At 31.6% G+C, this 20,224-nt stretch overlaps 1 protein-coding gene across 7 annotated transcripts in view; it reads right to left on the reverse strand.

The window, feature by feature from the left end:
- The window catches only part of LOC134855630 (uncharacterized), a 139,023-nt gene that overhangs the window by 116,706 nt on the left and 2,093 nt on the right, over positions 1–20,224 (reverse strand). For 3 of the 7 annotated variants that reach the window (XM_063872184.1, XM_063872189.1, XM_063872183.1), the window contains exon 1: positions 1,515–1,615. The exons of 1 other annotated variant lie outside the window; for it this stretch is intronic. The gene's annotated coding sequence lies outside the window, so the exon portion shown is untranslated. Of the gene's footprint in view, positions 1–1,514; positions 1,616–10,737; positions 10,832–14,791; positions 15,193–20,224 lie in introns of those variants that run through there. 3 more of the 7 variants (XM_063872187.1, XM_063872188.1, XM_063872185.1) reach the window with 3 other exon arrangements.

Here is a 20,224-nt window from a genome sequence, read left to right on the forward strand (position 1 = left end):
GATATGATTTTTGATTTTTCGGCTCAAGGATAAAAAACGATGCTCTGAATTTAACCTGAAACCATTATTCTTATATGATTTTCTTATGAGATAATTTTAGATTTTCTTTTTAACTGGCTTATGAGACAATTTCAAATCTCCCTAATTTATTATACTTAAAAAAATAAGCGAATAAAATTTTCAAGATGCTGCTCTTAGTTATTTTTAGCGGTCATAATATTTGCTGCCGACGCGTCGAAAAGAATAGATATCTGGAAATAAAGCACACATAGTTTGGCGCAGTTTTTTGAAAGTCAAAGCAAGTAATCGCCAAACTTTCCGATATGGCAGAGGGAGAATATGTAGGGGAGCGATGGTAAAGTAGGGGAGCGGTGGTGAAGTGGGAACGTCTCCACGCCTCTCAATCGAAAGGTCGGATGTTCGAGACCCCACATGATTCGTGATCGTTGCTTGAGGGTGAGGCAACGTTACCCAGACCAAAAAATAACCAAAAAAATTGCATGAAACTCTTGAGCAGGACACAACAGCGGCACTCCGTGAAGAGCTGAACAGCTCGTATATGTTGGGGTTGGTCCTTTCCCTTGTGGATAAAGATAAACCGTCTTAAATCTTAAAATCTTTAAAAAATGATATAAAATGACAAGTATTTTCATACTAAATCACATATGATAACACGTAGTTTGACATTACGGCACGTAAGTCAACGAGTATAAATCTAAAATGGGCAATATCTCAGTGTTTTCTTAACGGGGCCAAATGGCCTGTGGTGAAGATTTTTTTCCCGAAAATGATGGCTTTTTAATTAACTTACTCTTAAAATGCCCTCTTACCTTCCTTCATACACTAGTGCAGATTTTTCACAGAGATTTGCTCCATCAACAAAACAAGAGAATTTCACTGATAAAAGCAAGAAAAGTTTCAGTAGAAAAAGATATTCCGAAAAAAGATGTGAGAAAGTTACCTAAAAGGAAGATTACCGAAGCAATTTTTTCTAAATAACTATAAAATTCAATTTAAAAATGTATCTAGTTGTCTTTAAAATAGACGGAAACATGTCGCAAATTCTAATTGATAAGCGTTATATAAATACAATGTTAGCTGAAATTTTTTCAGTCGAATTTAATAGCAAAGTGGATGATTGAGACTTAATTTAATGAAGATGTCACCCGCTGGTTCATGGATGGACGCTTGATGGATGAGCATTGTCAAACCAATTTCTGCTCTCAATTTCAAAAAAGGATGTCTATTTATGACCAAATACGGCTTTTATCATGATGATCGAAAAACCATTTTTTAATGTCGTACAAGGATAAAAACGATACTCTGATATCAATTTGTGAACGTAAATCTGTTATTTTGAGATTCTGAGCGTTTTTAGTTTTCTCGAATTTATTTAATCAAGTTAATGTGCCAATTAATTTTTCACAAAACTACCACAACCCGCCTAATCAAAATTTTTTGATAGAAATTAAAGTTTTTAGGCAGTTATTCATTATAAAATACAAAATACTTACATGGCGCTGTCAGCCTATTTTAAGAGCGGAAAAATCGTCGACCTGTCTGTAGTAACAAAATGGAATTAAAAAAGTGATAGCTGAGAAAAGCTAAATTAAATTTAAACTTTCAAAAGATATAATGGCAAAATATTTTTTGGGGAATAACAAGCTCAAATTGTCATTCATTTTTGTTGCAAGTTGAATTTATGATGAGTTATGCTTGTTTGTACAATGGATAAAATATTAAGAGCTTATTAAAAATTTACACGCTTTTTACTCTGGTCTAATGTACAAAATGTTGAAATGCCACAAATTCTACCCGACAGAAAAGGAAAAGTCTGAGAACAATAATTAATTGGAAAAAACGTTGTTTCACTTTTGAGATAAAAGCCCGCTTCGTAATTTCAATGCTACTCCACTTTTCTCCACGAGTCGTTCATTAAGTGTATGAACTTTCAAATGAAAAAATACTTTTTACAAAAAATCATATACTAAAAATCATATCAATAAGCGATAGAAACGAAATATATTTAAAAGGAAACAGGAAGTAGCTGCAAGTTAGTTTTATAAAACCTATTGCAATCAAATTCAATTAGCTCAAATAGAAAATAACTTAGAACATCTAATCTTCATTTTCGAACAAATTTTATCAACCTTTGAATGATTAGATCAAATAATTTTATTAATCTTTTTTAAAAAGTCCGCTGGTAAAATTTTGTTGTTTTTCAGTTTTCCTCAAGAAAAATCAAAAAAAATTTTAATCTTTGAATTTGTAGCAAAAACATGATTCTGAAAAGATCACTTTTGTCTTTGCTTTGTAAGTTTTTTAATCATTTATTCAAAAGCTAGATGAATTTAATACTACAAAAGTGTTTTTTTTTGCTGTTAACTCTTTCTGTAATTGACATTCATTTTAAACCTTCTGACAACTTGATTGATCGGTGAGTAAAACCATTCGCTAAATGGAGTGAAACTTGTATTTGAACTAAAATACAGAATAGAACTAGATTGTGGATGTCCTTAATTTAGTACATGTAGAAGCGGTTTAGAAGGATACGACCTCTACACCATTCAAAGTGTTCACCCTTTTGGTAAATTGTTCACGGCAAAAGAACTATTACTTGGCAAAAGTGTGGTAAGATTGTACTAAGGTCATTTTGTGAGTGGAGTATAATACATCGAGGAAAGACGGTGACGCAAATCCCACAACAGAGCTTTTTTCTCTGGCTCTTCTAAGGTTTGTAGCCTGAAGTTGCTTTGGAATTAAAAATCATCAAATGTTTTTGAAAAAGTTTAGTGAAACTTTTTGGATTACTTGCAATCTTCAAGGTTCTTTGAATTTTCGTAGCAATTTTTACAGATTTTTGGAACTTTTGACACAATCTTGCCAAGTTTTTAAAGATTTATCTTCAAGATTTAACATCCTCAAACTACCACTCATCTTTGAATAAAACAATTATCATTGAATAAAACATAGTCAATTATCGACTCAAATACTAATTGACAAAAAGCTCAGTGACCTAATTCATTTTTACCAATTCTTCTACTGCTGGCATAAAAATTTCGAATCTAATTTTGGTGTTTTCAGTAGAAACATAAAAAATATATCAAATTGTTTGGGTTTTACATTTGGGTTAATGTTTCTCATGCAAAGAGTGTTTTTTTAAGTTGATTTTGAAACGCTTTTTAATTGATTTTAAAAACAACGAGGCTGTACCATGTACTTTTTTAGATCTCTCAAAAGCCTTTGATACGGTAGATCAAGGATTTTTCTCGAAAAATGTTATGCCTACGGCTTAAGATTTCCAAACCTTGAAATTATAAAACCCAACCTCACAAACAGATATATTATGTAGAATTTTAAAATAACCAATCAAAACAGCAGAAAAAACTTAATGGGGTTCCACAGGGATCAGATTTGGGACCTTTGCTATTTTGTTGTAAGTGAATGATCTGCCTAATGATTGCTCGAACAGCTGTGTGATAGTTTTCGCTGACGATGCAACTATTTTCACGCACATTTTTGACAATGGCTTAAACTTGAATTGAAATGCAAGGTCCTTTTTTGGTAAAAAAAAAACAACCGCTTCCTAGTATCAATATCAAGGGTCATGAGCTAGAATTTAAAGAAGAATTGAGATATCTTGGTGTAGTATTAGATGATAAGCTGATTTTTGGGCAATGTTTTTCAATCAAAAAAATTTATCACTACAGAATGTTTTTCAATCAAAAAATATTAGTAACACTATATGAAGCGTATGTAGAACCGGTATTGCAAAGTTCAGATCTATTAAATGGATTAGCCATTAAAACGGAGTAGAAAAAAAAAACAGAACGTTCACAAAATTGCATTCTATGTATTCTTTTTAGCTGAAAAAGAACGGATAGTTCGAGAAAATTAAAAAAGATCACAAAAGTTACTCTAGCAAGAAGGAATTTTATGTCTATGATTTTTTTATTAAGAAATGAAAAACCTTACTCTATAGTCATCAACCTAAATTCAAATGAAGAATTAGATCAATGTCTCAAAACAGAAAAATTGAAACAAAGGCTTACAATTATTAGAAAAAGTGACATTGTTTAAATTAGGAGCAACTAGTACAAGATTGAGAATTTCTCCAATTTTACAAGGTTGATAAAAGTTTTATAATTGAAGTTATGCAATATATGGAAAAAAAATTTCAAAATTAATTTTTCAATTTCGAGTTTTGTTCATACTAGACAACAAGACTTTATGTGAATTATTCTTGTGAAACTCGAAAACAGTAGATTCAAATAATACCGCACCTACAAAGATTTTTAGCCCAAAATATTTCTCTATGTTTTAAAAATAAACACTTGCGTTGCACAAAAAAATGTTAAATTTAATATGCTTTCAAAAACTTTTCACTTAAAACGTCAGGCGCTTTTACTCTGATAGTTCTTCAACTCAACTATAAAACAAAACCAAATCTAAAAAATGATGTGTTTCTCTTAACTTGATGCAAACATTCATTTTTTCACAATCTATCAGGGATATCAGGGATGGAATTTGGATTTACTCGAGGCATAGGGCGAGAATTCACAAAAGTAGAAAACAAACCGACGTTTTGTTTGATTGACCTGTTTAAATTTCCAAAGTCTTTTGAACAATAGCTTTTTGACATTTTCTGCACTACAGTCAAATTTCGTTTAAAAACTAGTCAAAATTGGGTACTTTGTGGATCATTCGTAAATAAAAAATGCTGTTTTTGGGGTCGGCTCTCCACGCTCAAAACTAGTGTTTTTATTGACTTTGAATGAATCTTTAGAAGAATTTAGGGTCGACCGGCCGAAAATTGATGCGCAAAACAGCACTAAAGTGCGATCCTCTGTATAGTGAGGTGTCGAATCTCTGAGAAGCGAGGGCGCTTCTTTACGCCGTCCTCTTTGCCTTCTTAAATGCGCTCTACTTTTTGCGCCAAAATATATCATTTTATTAAAAGAAAGCGCATAAAAAACGCATGCAGCATATTGCTTGTTAAAACTTTCAGGAACACTTTTACCAAAACATTTTTCTCGCAAAATTTTACCCGTGGCCCTGAATTTTGTAAAAAAAAACAATCTCTTATAATGCTTTAGGTGAGTTCACGGGATCATACAAGGATGGCTTTAAAAATTTTGACATTATTTGTTAACTTTTTGTGTTATTTTATCCGTCCCCGTATGAGTGATTACTGGAAAAGCAGATAAATGTATACCAAAAACTGTCATTCTACCTGCTTAATTTATCTTCATAATTTACAATTTTCCGCCCATTTTTGCGGCGTCAAGATATTCGAAAAATAGTAATGTCCTAGTTTGTAGCGTCAAAATTTTAATATTGATTTTTAATAGTTGATATCTTCACATTCTTATGTTGTTCTGCGCATATATGTTAAAAGGTCATGATGTCTCTATACTGTCATGTCACAAACTAATGTAAAGTACAAAATTATCTTCTTGTTTCTACTGATATTATAATTGGATAAACTAGTGTATTCCAATTCGCGGGTTTGACCCCTACTTAACAAAACTGCTTATCAATCAATTCCATACAAAAAAATGCCTAACATACGATTTCCATTTATGAATGATTTATGATAAGCGTTTTTCCACAGAAAATTTTTCTTAATTCTCGTTTTAGTCGCCAAACCAAGCTTACGAACAAAAAAAAAGTTTTCCATTTTTGCGAGCAAAATTTCCAAATTTTACTTTTAACTTAGTCCAGGCAAGGTCTTCGTACATAAAAGAACCAAAGGTCACATTGAAGGATCTCTATGATGGCAGAGTTTGTATTTTTCAAATATTAGATGATCAAATACATCGAACCGAAAAGCAGGCCAAGGTTTGCAACGTCTGAGTTTTTTAAAACTGATGTTGCCAAAAGTTCTTTTTAAGTTTTTTGTATCCGTAACAGAAGTTTTTTGTAGCCATGTACAGAAACTTATATCGTTTTGGTTATAATTTTGATTAGAATTCTATCTTTATCTGACTTGGCATCTTGCAATACGTAGTTATAACTGCGATTCGATGCCGTATAATTTGTTGATTTTCTCAGTTGGGGAAAACTTCATTGTTTGTGCTCAGGGCTTAACATAAATATAAAACGATACACAAAAATTTCACGAAAAAATACTTGTCATAAAATTCCATAGTCTGAAAAAAATGCTTATCAAACAACTCCATTGTATGAAAAAAGGCTTATCTTTTGATTTGATTCTATGGAATTACATGATAAGCGTTTTGTCCATAATATCAAGTTGTATGGTAATCTTTTTTGTCAACCCGGGTCAGTTGAAGTTTTATCTGAGATGGATCAACTTCCCGTATTTTTCACAAATTAATTAAAAAATTGAAGGAACATCATTTGTTATCGAAAAACTCAAATTTGCCCTGTTGACAATTTTCGAAACCCTTCTATTTTTACGAAAAAATTATCAAAAAAATATTCACTCCATAATTGATCTCAGGAGATTGATGTTTTTCAATTGGCGGCGTAGAACATTTATAAAAAAGATGACATACAAAGGAGTTAGTCAATTATTTTACAATGCTTTGAATACGAAACCAAACCGAGCATAAATTATCCATCAGGTTCTACGAAAAACGGATTTAGAACTAATAAGTTCTTAAAAAATCAATAGTGGGTAGAACAAATAGAGCGAGGAGGGAAATCGCAGAATTCAATAAATTTTGTTCGATTATTTGTTTCATTGGTCGACGAGAGATTTGTTTTCATTTATAAAACCGCCTGATTGCATATCTAAAGTGTGACAGTGCAATCCCACAGCACAGGCATATGAAGAAAAATTTTCTGAACACATTTTAAAAACTGACAATTTTCAATGAAAACGATGTGTTTGGTAGCGCTCAAATAATCAGCGCATTAGCTATTCTCTAGACGTTATATAAACTTATGTTGCGATTTTCAAAAAGAACGGAATAATTGCGTGCATGATGTTTTTTGCTTGAAACTTTTGACAAAGCGAGGGAATTTTTGTGCTTAGTACGGTACTGCAATTTCTTTAGACATTTTTTGACATAATACTCTCAGCACTTTTCGGAAAATAATAACAGTTTAAATATCATTAAAGCACTCATTTCAAAACTAAGTTGATGTTTTGACTGCCACTTTTGTGTTTACGGGTTTTGAGGCTATCTAGTTTTTGAAAAATTGAAAACTTTTTTTTCTTTAAGCAAGCATTTTTTGTAAAAAAAATAGATGTTTAAAAGTGCCATTTTAGGATCAATAATGATTATTAATACGTGCAATATTGTGGTGTACCTCGGGCAGCGAGGTATTCCTATAAAAACAGCTCCAAATTTTCTTAAGGCAAGCTAAATAGTCTTTAATTGGAACCAGATGAGAAGAATATGACTTTTTACCTATTTTTGCGTTTTGGGGGCTAATTTGCAAAAAAAAACGAAACTTATAAAGTTTTTATAATTTTTCAAAACCTATCAAGTTTTAACCAAAAACTAAATCAGATACCTTAAAAGCACTCTGTCCTGACACGAACATTTTTTTTTCAAATGCTGGTATTATAGTTGTTTTTTAAATTGCAAACTATTCAAAAGAACCTGAGATTACAGTTGTTAAAGTAGACATCAGAAATGCTTAAAACAGATACCGGGAGGAAGATTGATTCAAAATTAATTAAAATTTCTCTTGTTAGAAACTATTTTTAAAAACTTCTGCTTGATTTGCTTATGATCATGGGTAAAATTCCTGTCGATATTGCATTGTCCCAAGTTTTGCAACTTCATGTCTAGAAAATGGTACTGTATGTCCAGATTTGTGTCTTTTGTACATATTTGTGCGATTTTATGACTAAAGTTTTGAGACTTTTTGAGGCTTTCGCGACAAATTTTGATTATATAAACAATTTCGCAACCTAAATTTTTTTTGTCTAAAAAATTGAAATGCGAACTTTCGCAACCTAAATTTTTTTGCCTTAATGCTTGCAATGCCTATATTTTTTGCTTAAACTCGACTCGGTTGATAAATTCTTAGTCAAGATCTCGCTCACAAGCCGCGCAAAATCCGCATGGTTGACGGTTATTTTTAGCAGATTGCTCTTAAGCTGCTAAAAACACTTAAAACACTCGAGTTTTTAAAAAAATGTCTCGAAATCGCTCATATCTTAGCTACCTAGTAACAATACCTCATACCACTCCAATCTTAAGTAGTTTTTTAGAAATTTTATCCTGAAAGCGTATATTTGTTGCAGAGCTCATGCAACCAGCTCTAAAATTGAACTTTATACATACCACAGTGCTGAAGGCCAAATTTTGATCCAAAATGTTCTAGGGTCCACAAAATCCGAACTTTATACATACGAAAATGCCGAACGCCAAAATTTAATCCTAAATGTTGTAAGTTTCTAATACGTTGTAGGTTCTATACTGTATAATTATCACTGTTGATTATGTCTCTTAAGATGCAGATAAAAAACCACTCGACCGTTTTTTCAAAAGCCGCACGAACTGCTTTTTCTTTAAAAAAAAATTGAGCGGAACCATCTAAAAATGTCACAAGCCACTCAAATCATGCCTAAAATTGGGCCTAAAATCTCTACATGGAAAGTTTGTTTGTACCGTGCAGAAAGAATCAAGCAGTTTTATTTTTTCAAGAAATGTGTAAAAAAAATTGCGTTGATTCAAAAAAAAGGGCGAAAAAAGGGCTTCCAAATACGCCAGAACCAAAATGGTATTTTTAAAACAATACTTTTTGGGTTCAGTTGGTTTGATTTGAATATTAATACATGATGCAAAAGTTTATGTTAAGACAAACTTCTTGTTTAGCTCAACAAATTTACAGTAAGATACATTCGTTTTTCTGATAGAACCATTCGCATCTTATTGCAGCAATTTTTGTCGGCATATTATTAAGTTAAATCTAAGTTATTTAGAAAATATGTCATAGGAAATAAGAAGTGGAAAAAATAACCTGTGACATCTGAGTATCCTCGCTCCAAGCAAACAAGTAATGGGTCGTGGTTGAAACAAAATGAAAACTAATTCTGTTTTTTAATGAATTGATCATTGAACAAATTTGACTAACAAATGTCCCCCAAGTATTAATATCCTAAACCTGGTCTAATAAAAACTTTCGTAAAGCATCACTTCCGTCAGCGTTGTTATTAATTATATGGGTTTGACATATCATCAGGGTTTGAACTACAGAGCAATAAAAGTGAGTGAAAAACTAAAGGAAAAAAACGGCCTAAAAACAAAATAAACTTATAGGAAAAAATATAAAACTTTTTTTATAAGTACTTTTGAAATCATTTCCATTGTTTTCAGGCCGTTAGTAGTGGACATTTAATTCTATGCGAGCTGCACAAATGGGTATTAAACGCTAAAACAACGTAAAAGTGCAATAGAAATGACAAGATAAAATCCAGAACCTTTCCAATCTTCAGAGTAACTTGGTCTAAAAACGGAAAAAAATAAAAAATTCAGACTTAAATCATTCGGCTAGTCCTAATGATATTTTTTTTGAAATTTTTTGTATTGAAATTATATTTCGCAGCTGTTCGAGATACCTCTTTTTACATGGGAAAAAACTGATGACAAACGTGGGTTCGTAGAAGGTCGGGGACAAAATTTTTAGTACATAAAATACCGATCTTAAACAAAAGAAGCCGGTTGCTGACCACAACCAACCCCATACATAAATAAACTTAGAAAAAAAACGTTATATATTTTTTCTAGTTTGCGTCGTATTTTGGGCGTGGTGTCATGAAAAGAACTAGATGAAAGCTTAAAACACGAGTAAAGTAGGCATAATTGACTGCCATTGTGTTTGAAAAATTATTTTGGTGTCGGAAAAATGTTCAGTGGTCGGAACAAAATTTCAAGTTCTTACTCTCATCTTAGTGCTGCGTTAGGTTGTGAAAGTTGATTTATTCTGAGAAACGTGCGAAAAATGTTTGGGCAAAATTTTTGGTAGTAGGACAGTTTACCCTACGCCAATCTACCCTACGCCATTGTACCCTAAAACGGGTAACTGATTATCTGTTATTTTATATTTGGATCAAACAAATTTTCAGGCTAAAAAAAACCGTATTTGCATTAATATTCTAAGAAAAATCAAACCGTAGCTTAAAAAATAGTGCAAAGACACTCAGGGGTGGTTCTGGGATTTTCTCGAGTGGGGGAGGGGGGGGGGGGTTTCAAAAAAATCGAAAATTTTGTTGACCATTTTTAGGTCGATCAAATTGATTTTTTCTTTTTTGAAAATTTTGAACTTTGACCAAAAAATTGCTTTTTTTCGGTGCGCGCTCTCCGTCAAAAATTAGTATATATTGGCGCCGAAGGCCCCTTAGGAAAAATTTTAGAGTACCTTACCAAAAAATATATATCTCTAAATAGTACAAAGGGGGGACCCTTTGGGTCGGCAGGGGGTCGAATCCCTGGGGGGGGGGGGGGGGGGGGGGGGTTGGGGGGGGGAGGGAAGAACTGTCCGCCCCCAGCACCCCTCCCCCTAAATCCGCTTCTTGAGACTCTATAAAAAATTTGAGATCAAGGTAAAAAGAAATAGTGAAAATAAAAGTATTTCTTTTGCGAGACTATTTTGATTTCAAATGTTTTCCTGGTCCTATTACTCCATAAAAAAGTTCTCGTATAATTGCGGATGGATTATTTTTTATTTTTGACCTAAAAAGCTCTTCTATAATTTTTGCCATCTTGAAAAATATTTTTTTTGGGAACAATGGAATGAAATAGATACTGTTACCTTTTTTCTATTCATAGCTGTCAACAACTCGTTGGTAAAATAATTGACGGAGCAAAAATAAGAATACAAGCATAGATAAACCGATGAAAAGTACCTTCTTTAAAGATACTTTCACGTAGGATTATATTACCATACCCATAAAAGAAAGGCATTCAAAAGGTACTTTTTTCATTGTTGAGACACGGAAATACCTATTTTATTAGGGGTACCTGCAAATGCTTACATAAAATAGCCATGCAACTGTTGTTGCTTTGTTTATATGGTATATTTTTCAGGAAATTAAAGGGTTACCGAACTCTTGTAGTATCAAAATTAATTGAAACTCTCCGATTTCAAATTGCAAACAATATGGCTAATTTTAGAGCAAAACCCCAGAATGTTTCAACAGTATACATTGCTTTTTTAACAAACAAAGCTCTTTTTTTTTAGGTCAACATACCTTAATTTTTTTGTAAAGGCAACTTATGCCCGTTTTAAAAATTTGCCTGCAGCGCTAAATTATGTTATAGGAGAGTACAGAAACCTTGTTTTTTTTTCAAAAACCTACATCCATCGATAAAATCTTGGATCCTCCCCTGATCAAGATGGGTTTTTAGACATCAAAATCCTTTGAATGTTTTTTGCTAATTTTTACCAATTCAAATGAAGTTTCGTACCTGTGTTTTATCAAATAAGAAAAATCAGCGACTCGATTATTTCAATATTTAAGAAAAAATCTAGAAAACGAATAAAAGAGTTGATATTTTTCCAGAAAAAAACTTTTAGATCTCTTTTCCAAATTACGGCCAACTTAATAGTAATGTTTGACTGAAATTGAGGCAAAAATTAAAAATTGGAATTTATAATAATTTAATAAACGGCGATATTGTTGCCGATTTGAATTGAGTGAAATTTGTCGTCTAATTTTGTATAAAAAACCGAAAATTGGCAGTCTTCAAGCGATTGAAACAACAATCTCAAGAACCACTAAGCAGTTTTGAGCAGCATAAAAATTGAGAAAAAAAGGGGCAATTCAAGAATTTTCTTGAGGAGTTCAGAACGCTTAAAATAATGTTTGGTCATTTTTTTCTCGAGCTACCAAAAACTAGGGCTTTTTCAGTAAAAATTTACGCCGCGGGGATTTTTCTGAAACAAAGACCAAAAACGACCTTTTTGGAATTTTTATTGAAAGTTTTTTCAAACATAACAAAAAATTTTCTTTTAAGTTTTTTAACCAGAACAAGAAAATTTTAGACAATTTTTTATCTTTTTCAAACAATAAAAAATAGATCGTTCTTGTGGAAGTAGCACAAAAGTGTGATTCATTTGCTTTGCTGAAAAAAAAAACATTCCTTAAAAGAGCAAAAAAAAAAAGCGAAAGAGAGAAAATTTTCAATGAAAAATCGATTTTGCTTTAAGATTTGTTTGTGAGGGTATGATAGAGGAATGTATCGTGAGTTTGCGGAAAATTGTTTCGACATTTCAATTGATGAATGTCAAATTAGCTTAAGGCGAGGTTCAATAAAAAGAATTATTGATACATAGAGAGAATTAATCAACGATTGAAAACAAAATATTAAAATAACAAAATGTCTTCGGTTAACCGACCTTTTATGCAGAGTTTTTCTTCATTGAGTCAATATTTTTCATATAAATCTCTTATGCAGTTGATATGCTTCACGTATTTTTTTTTGCAAATTTTTCTAATTAAAATAAACATGACTGCTCGTATCAAGGCGAAGCCCTGTATGTTCCGACTGACTTATAAGGTCTATGGAGCATTAGTAATATGAAAAAACTAAAAGCAGAAAAACATAACGAATGTTTTCATTTGGAATATTTTAAGAAAATCATCCCCCACACGCCATATAAAGCACAAAAAGATAAACTTTGCTCCTAGTATCAAATCAAATATGACAAATAAGCTTTTTTCAACCAATGCGGAACGATATCGAAGACGAAATAATTTTCTGCTCATGCGTTAATAGCGCGAAATATATCGCGCGTTAATTGTCACAAATGGGCAAAAAAGGCAATCTTTAAACCCCCTTACTTCGCAAAAAAATGACCACAGGTGAGTTTTATTTTCAAATTTTTGCTCAAGACAACAATGTCTATTGAATGACATAGAAATTTTGTCACAAACGGATAGTCAAAAAGTCGAAGTTTGTCTGAAGAAGAAAACCCACGCCAAGCACAAAAGTTCCGTTTCAAAAGTCGGAACAAAATTTCAAGAAGGATTTGTAATCTGTTTTCTCTAAATGGCACACAGCAGTTAAAAACCCCTTGATGAAAATTATGTTATTGCAAGGAGTTTAAAAAGCTTTTAAAGCTGCATATTAAAATTATATGCGTCAATAACCGGAAATGAGAACGTCATTTTTTACGATATTGAAAAAAAAATTATAGCTCTTGGGATTAACACCGAAAATAATGTTCTTTGCTTTGAATGTTCTTTAAACTTGTCTGTTGTACCTTTTGGCTACAAAAATTGAAACTTTTAAATGAAATTGATTGAAATTTTTTCTTAACACGCAACCCACGCAATTCAATATATTTAACCCACTAAGCTTGCATAAATGCAGTTAAGACAAAAAATTGACCTGGGTTGTTTTCAACATCTACGCTATGCTCTAGTGAGAAATTGGAAACGGCGCACTTTAATTAACTCTGATAGGCTACGAGAAATTTTCAAACCTGTCATTATTTTGTAAAAATTGGTTTCAGGTGAATTTTTTTTCGTAAGTTTAGCTTAGATCATCTAATTTTTCAAGATGGTTTAAAAAATAGCCTGACGAAAAATGTTAGTAGGAAATTTTTGAAAATCGGAACAATGAACAAAAAAAAATGTTAAACTATACGGAACTTGAAAAAATTGAAGTCATATCTTGCAACTTAAATTAATTCGAAAACATTTTATATCTGACAGCTAGTGTAGAGCAGGGGCGGATCTACGACTTTCTCGAAGAGGGGGGAGGGGGGTTTCAAATTTTTTCAACAATTTAGTCTATATTTTTATGCTAGACTAAATTGGTTTTCTGAGCTGTTCCAGAGCAGTAAAAAGACCACGTTTGGGCCAAATTGTCTGCACCGCAGACAAATCGTTGAAAAAAGGCGACTCGCGGTTTTTTTTCGGCGCGCACTTCCCCCTCACTTTTAATGAAAGTTGGCGCCGAAGGCTTCCTTAGAAAAATTAAAATTTGAGTGTCCGTCAGCCAAAACTAGATGTCTCAAAATAGTATAAAGGCGGAAACCTTTGGGTTGGCAAAAAGACGGATATTCCCCCGCAACGAAGTACGCAAGAAACACTTGTAAGCAAGTTTTTTATAACTAACATCCGCAAAATAAAGAAAAAATAAACAAAAAAACTTATTAACAAAACTCTTAAAATATAAACAAAACAGTTTGTAAAAATGATTGAAGAAAGCGAGAAAACGTACACCATGTTCGTCAAAAAGAACATATTACCTAAAATTACAGCTAGTGTAACGAACAAAAGCTCCTAAAGTTTTGTATATGTATCCAGTATTGCAAGATACACGTCTCCTGCTTGGTCAAAAGGACTGACTGTTTTATTTTGAACAAAATTTGACTTTTTGTTTTCGAAACTTTAATTGTTCTCATTTTTCACTTGTGCGCAACCATCAATTTGAATAGTTATCGTTTTATGTTTTGCCACTGAGCAAAACAAATAAACGGTTTTCAGTTTTAGGTTAAATTCTTGAATCTTACTTCACCAAACAAATCTGTTGGTATGATTTATAAAAACAACAAGGCAGAAGCACTACTAATTTTTGTAAAAAATCTTCAAATGTGCCTTTTCTTAGCTTAAACCTTTTAATTTCTTAGCCTACTTTGACAAAAAAATTATAAAACTTTTCTCGTGCCCATTTTCAGTTAAATTTAAAAACGCGGTTAATTTCTCCACCATTACCTGTCTTTTAATTTATCAAAGTAATAAAAAAACTTGAAAAATATGACAAAAAATCTCGAATGTAAATACTACTATTACGTATTTCATACACGAAAATTGATTTTTTTAATTATCAATTTAATTTTCTGAAAATACCCTTACCATTTTTTAAAATGATTTCACTAACTTGATGTCGATGAACTGCGATCATTAATGAGGTTAAGAAACAGTTGGTAAAAGATGAGCATTAAATCCACTGGTTGGGTTTTAATTCCCATTTAAATCGCTAAATTGAGTCTGAATAAACGAACGGCAGTTGCAAAAATGGGATTTAATTACTATTTGTCCACTCATTAGTTGAAATTTATATAAAGTTTATTTGTTTACCAACCCCAGGCGGTTGAGTTATGTCAACAATACTCCAACAAAGCGAAAAAAAGTGTCACAATTATCGTCAATTCCCGCTGAGAAAAGTAAGAAAATAAGCGAAATTGGGGAAAAATGGGGAAAATGAAAATATGTAAAGTACACGGCAGGAAATATACAAATAAAGTAATATACATGCACACCTTTCAGTTTTCAGCACTAATGCGCCGTTTCTTTTTTCTATTTTTTTTGTTTATTTATTTGTATTTGTTTTTTTTTTTCAATCATCAATTTCTCTCCCATTGTGGTTGTGTTTTCAATCTATACCATCCTATTATACCCGCTTTCAACCCTTCATCCTTAAAAAGAAAAAGGTGAAAGCGAGCCCCATAATCAAATAAATAATCAATATAACTCAGTTTTGTTGGTGATGTTACTACTTTTTAGGCGAGCATATGGAATCTAGCGCCACTTACTGTTTTCCCCCTTTTTCCGCTTGTTTAAGTTTCGCCCCAAAATGTATTCTTATAAAGGAAATAAGCTATCAATTATTTGATCCACTTTTTGGCACCTTTATGATGCTGGAAAGAAATGCTTCCCAAATTGGTCTATAAAAATACAGAAAAAAATCGAGAAAACAATATTTCTTAGTTCACACAGAAAACCAATACCTGCTCAAACAAAAAAAAACAGCTGCTGTGCAAGTAGAGCTGAAATTTCCGACCATATTAATAAAAAAAGCTAGAAAAAAAAATCTTTTTTTTTCAGATGCGCGTTGCATGATTTTAAGAACGAAATGAAAACTTATGAAATTAGTAAAATAGTAATATTCGACTACAGTTTTATTTTTTAAATAATCGACTTTATATAAAAAAATTTTTGCATCCTATTTTTTGATTTACAATAAAATTTTTTAATGTTAGGAAAGCGCTTAATGAATCTTTTTGTGGCTTCAATACTATGCTTTACGCTATTACAATATTTATAATAGCCAGAAAAAGCTCAAAATTAGGTTAAGAACAAAAAACTTCAGGTTAATCAATTCAGGACTGAAATGGTTTTATAGATAATATATAATTCGACCCATTCTGAATCTTACTTGAAAAACTGATTTTGAAAAAAAACCCGAAGACAAATTTTTTTACCAATCTCAGTACAACAAATTCAAAGACAATGCCAAAATGTTGGCAAAATTGGTGACTATGAGCAGCTTCATTAGTCAAAATTAGCGCGTTTTAATTTATTTTGTTTTCTTGACACTTAAAAAATTGAATAGATAAACCACCATTGTTCAAAAAAGATTGAGACAAATTGCAACGGAGGTAACAATCAAACAAGGGTAACTGGTTAAATTATAAAAACTGAAATTACTTTGACGCCTTATATTTATGCAAAAACTTGAAAAAAAAACATTATTTACTGAAAGCTTGATTTTCCTGGTTTTTTTTATTGACAAAAACTAATAAAAAATTCCAGAAACTAGATAATTAAAAGTTAATTGCTATTCAACTACCCTTTTTCAAACCAGTCATCTGTTCAAGGCAGTCTGACACATTAATTTCAAGCTTTTTTAAATTATCTGAATCAGGACTGAAAGGAGTTTAATATGGTATCACAACTGACACTTAGTGAGCTATTTTAAAGTATCTCAAAGTGGTCAGAAAAAATTACAGCCTTTTTTACAAATTCATCCTACTGTACGAGATTGGTTGGAACACCAGTCACATTTTAAATATTTTCAGCAGCTAGAAAAATTCAAAGTCAACATTGTATTAACAAAAACAAAGCTTTCAGAGCAATAAACGAAGCACATTCTTTTACACGGATGCAAAGTAGATATTGGCACCACTTGCGATGGAAAAAAATTGTTGTTTAAGAAAAAAAACAGATTGCAAAAGTTGTTGCAAAACATTTTTGAAAATTAAACAAATACTAATATTAGTTTGTCTCCAACCGACGATTTAAAAACCTGCCTGCTATCAGTCAAAGTAATCAGAAGACACGCGATGAAACCATTTGTAAACATCAAACTGATGAAAAAAAGTTCAGATTTTTTCACATAAGTCAAAAATATACAAAGTTTGGAAGAACCAAAACAAATACGATTGAACAAACAACATACTTTACCTGAAAAAACTGGCAACGTTTTTTAAAACACTAAAATATTGAAAAAGATAAATTACTGAGAAACAATTTAAAAACAATTCAAATATTTAACATTCAATTATTTTGCTCAAAAAACACCGAGTGAAACAAAGAGGTAAAAAAAACAAGAAACAGACACTGGCTAGGAACAATCAAATAATTTTGAAAAGTTCTGAAGCCACAAGCAAACGTCGATTTTACTTCCTAAAAAACAACTCCAATTGGACAAAAACTACTACCTGAACTTAAAAAAAAAACTAAATTGTTTTAAAAAAAAATTTATAGTTGATTCTTTATTGTTTTCAATGCATTGAAACTACAAAAAACTAATGGAATAGATTAAATGTATTAGTAAAACTAGCCGTTAGCAACTCAAGTTAACAGTGAAACAACAAATTTTGTGTTTATTTAATTCTGATTTGAAAGACCTGCAGGCTCGCTTGGCCCCCAGCACCCCTCCCCCTAAATCCGCTTCTTGAGAAAAATTTGAGATCAAGGTAAAAAGAAATATTGAAAATAAAAGTATTTCTTTTGCGAGACTATTTTGATTTCAAATGTTTTCCTGGTCCTATTACTCCATAAAAAAGTTCTCGTATAATTGCGGATGGATTATTTTTTATTTTTGACCTAAAAAGCTCTTCTATAATTTTTGCCATCTTGAAAAACATTTTTTTTGGGAACAATGGAATGAAATAGATACTGTTACCTTTTTTCTATTCATAGCTGTCAACAACTCGTTGGTAAAATAATTGACGGAGCAAAAATAAGAATACAAGCATAGATAAACCGATGAAAAGTACCTTCTTTAAAGATACTTTCACGTAGGATTATATTACCATACCCATAAAAGAAAGGCATTCAAAAGGTACTTTTTTCATTGTTGAGACACGGAAATACCTATTTTATTAGGGGTACCTGCAAATGCTTACATAAAATAGCCATGCAACTGTTGTTGCTTTGTTTATATGGTATATTTTTCAGGAAATTAAAGGGTTACCGAACTCTTGTAGTATCAAAATTAATTGAAACTCTCCGATTTCAAATTGCAAACAATATGGCTAATTTTAGAGCAAAACCCCAGAATGTTTCAACAGTATACATTGCTTTTTTAACAAACAAAGCTCTTTTTTTTAGGTCAACATACCTTAATTTTTTTGTAAAGGCAACTTATGCCCGTTTTAAAAATTTGCCTGCAGCGCTAAATTATGTTATAGGAGAGTACAGAAACCTTGTTTTTTTTTCAAAAACCTACATCCATCGATAAAATCTTGGATCCTCCCCTGATCAAGATGGGTTTTTAGACATCAAAATCCTTTGAATGTTTTTTGCTAATTTTTACCAATTCAAATGAAGTTTCGTACCTGTGTTTTATCAAATAAGAAAAATCAGCGACTCGATTATTTCAAAATTTAAGAAAAAATCTAGAAAACGAATAAAAGAGTTGATATTTTTCCAGAAAAAAACTTTTAGATCTCTTTTCCAAATTACGGCCAACTTAATAGTAATGTTTGACTGAAATTGAGGCAAAAATTAAAAATTGGAATTTATAATAATTTAATAAACGGCGATATTGTTGCCGATTTGAATTGAGTGAAATTTGTCGTCTAATTTTGTATAAAAAACCGAAAATTGGCAGTCTTCAAGCGATTAAAACAACAATCTCAAGAACCACTAAGCAGTTTTGAGCAGCATAAAAATTGAGAAAAAAAGGGGCAATTCAAGAATTTTCTTGAGGAGTTCAGAACGCTTAAAATAATGTTTGGTCAATTTTTTCTCGAGCTACCAAAAACTAGGGCTTTTTCAGTAAAAATTTACGCCGCGGGGATTTTTCTGAAACAAAGACCAAAAACGACCTTTTTGGAATTTTTATTGAAAGTTTTTTCAAACATAACAAAAAATTTTCTTTTAAGTTTTTTAACCAGAACAAGAAAATTTTAGACAATTTTTTATCTTTTTCAAACAATAAAAAATAGATCGTTCTTGTGGAAGTAGCACAAAAAATTGTGATTCATTTGCTTCGCTGAAAAAAAAACATTCCTTAAAAGAGCAAAAAAAAAAGCGAAAGAGAGAAAATTTTCAATGAAAAATCGATTTTGCTTTAAGATTTGTTTGTGAGGGTATGATAGAGGAATGTATCGTGAGTTTGCGGAAAATTGTTTCGACATTTCAATTGATGAATGTCAAATTAGCTTAAGGCGAGGTTCAATAAAAAGAATTATTGATACATAGAGAGAATTAATCAACGATTGAAAACAAAATATTAAAATAACAAAATGTCTTCGGTTAACCGACCTTTTATGCAGAGTTTTTCTTCATTGAGTCAATATTTTTCATATAAATCTCTTATGCAGTTGATATGCTTCACGTATTTTTTTTTGCAAATTTTTCTAATTAAAATAAACATGACTGCTCGTATCAAGGTGAAGCCCTGTATGTTCCGACTGACTTATAAGGTCTATGGAGCATTAGTAATATGAAAAAACTAAAAGCAGAAAAACATAACGAATGTTTTCATTTGGAATATTTTAAGAAAATCATCCCCCACACGCCATATAAAGCACAAAAAGATAAACTTTGCTCCTAGTATCAAATCAAATATGACAAATAAGCTTTTTTCAACCAATGCGGAACGATATCGAAGACGAAATAATTTTCTGCTCATGCGTTAATAGCGCGAAATATATCGCGCGTTAATTGTCACAAATGGGCAAAAAAGGCAATCTTTAAACCCCCTTACTTCGCAAAAAAATGACCACAGGTGAGTTTTATTTTCAAATTTTTGCTCAAGACAACAATGTCTATTGAATGACATAGAAATTTTGTCACAAACGGATAGTCAAAAAGTCGAAGTTTGTCTGAAGAAGAAAACCCACGCCAAGCACAAAAGTTCCGTTTCAAAAGTCGGAACAAAACTTCAAGAAGGATTTGTAATCTGTTTTCTCTAAATGGCACACAGCAGTTAAAAACCCCTTGATGAAAATTATGTTATTGCAAGGAGTTTAAAAAGCTTTTAAAGCTGCATATTAAAATTATATGCGTCAATAACCGGAAATGAGAACGTCATTTTTTACGATATTGAAAAAA

The sequence above is a fragment of the Symsagittifera roscoffensis genome, chromosome 10 (genome assembly GCF_963678635.1).
Source record: "Symsagittifera roscoffensis chromosome 10, txSymRosc1.1, whole genome shotgun sequence".
NCBI classification, from domain to species: Eukaryota; Metazoa; Xenacoelomorpha; order Acoela; family Convolutidae; genus Symsagittifera; species Symsagittifera roscoffensis.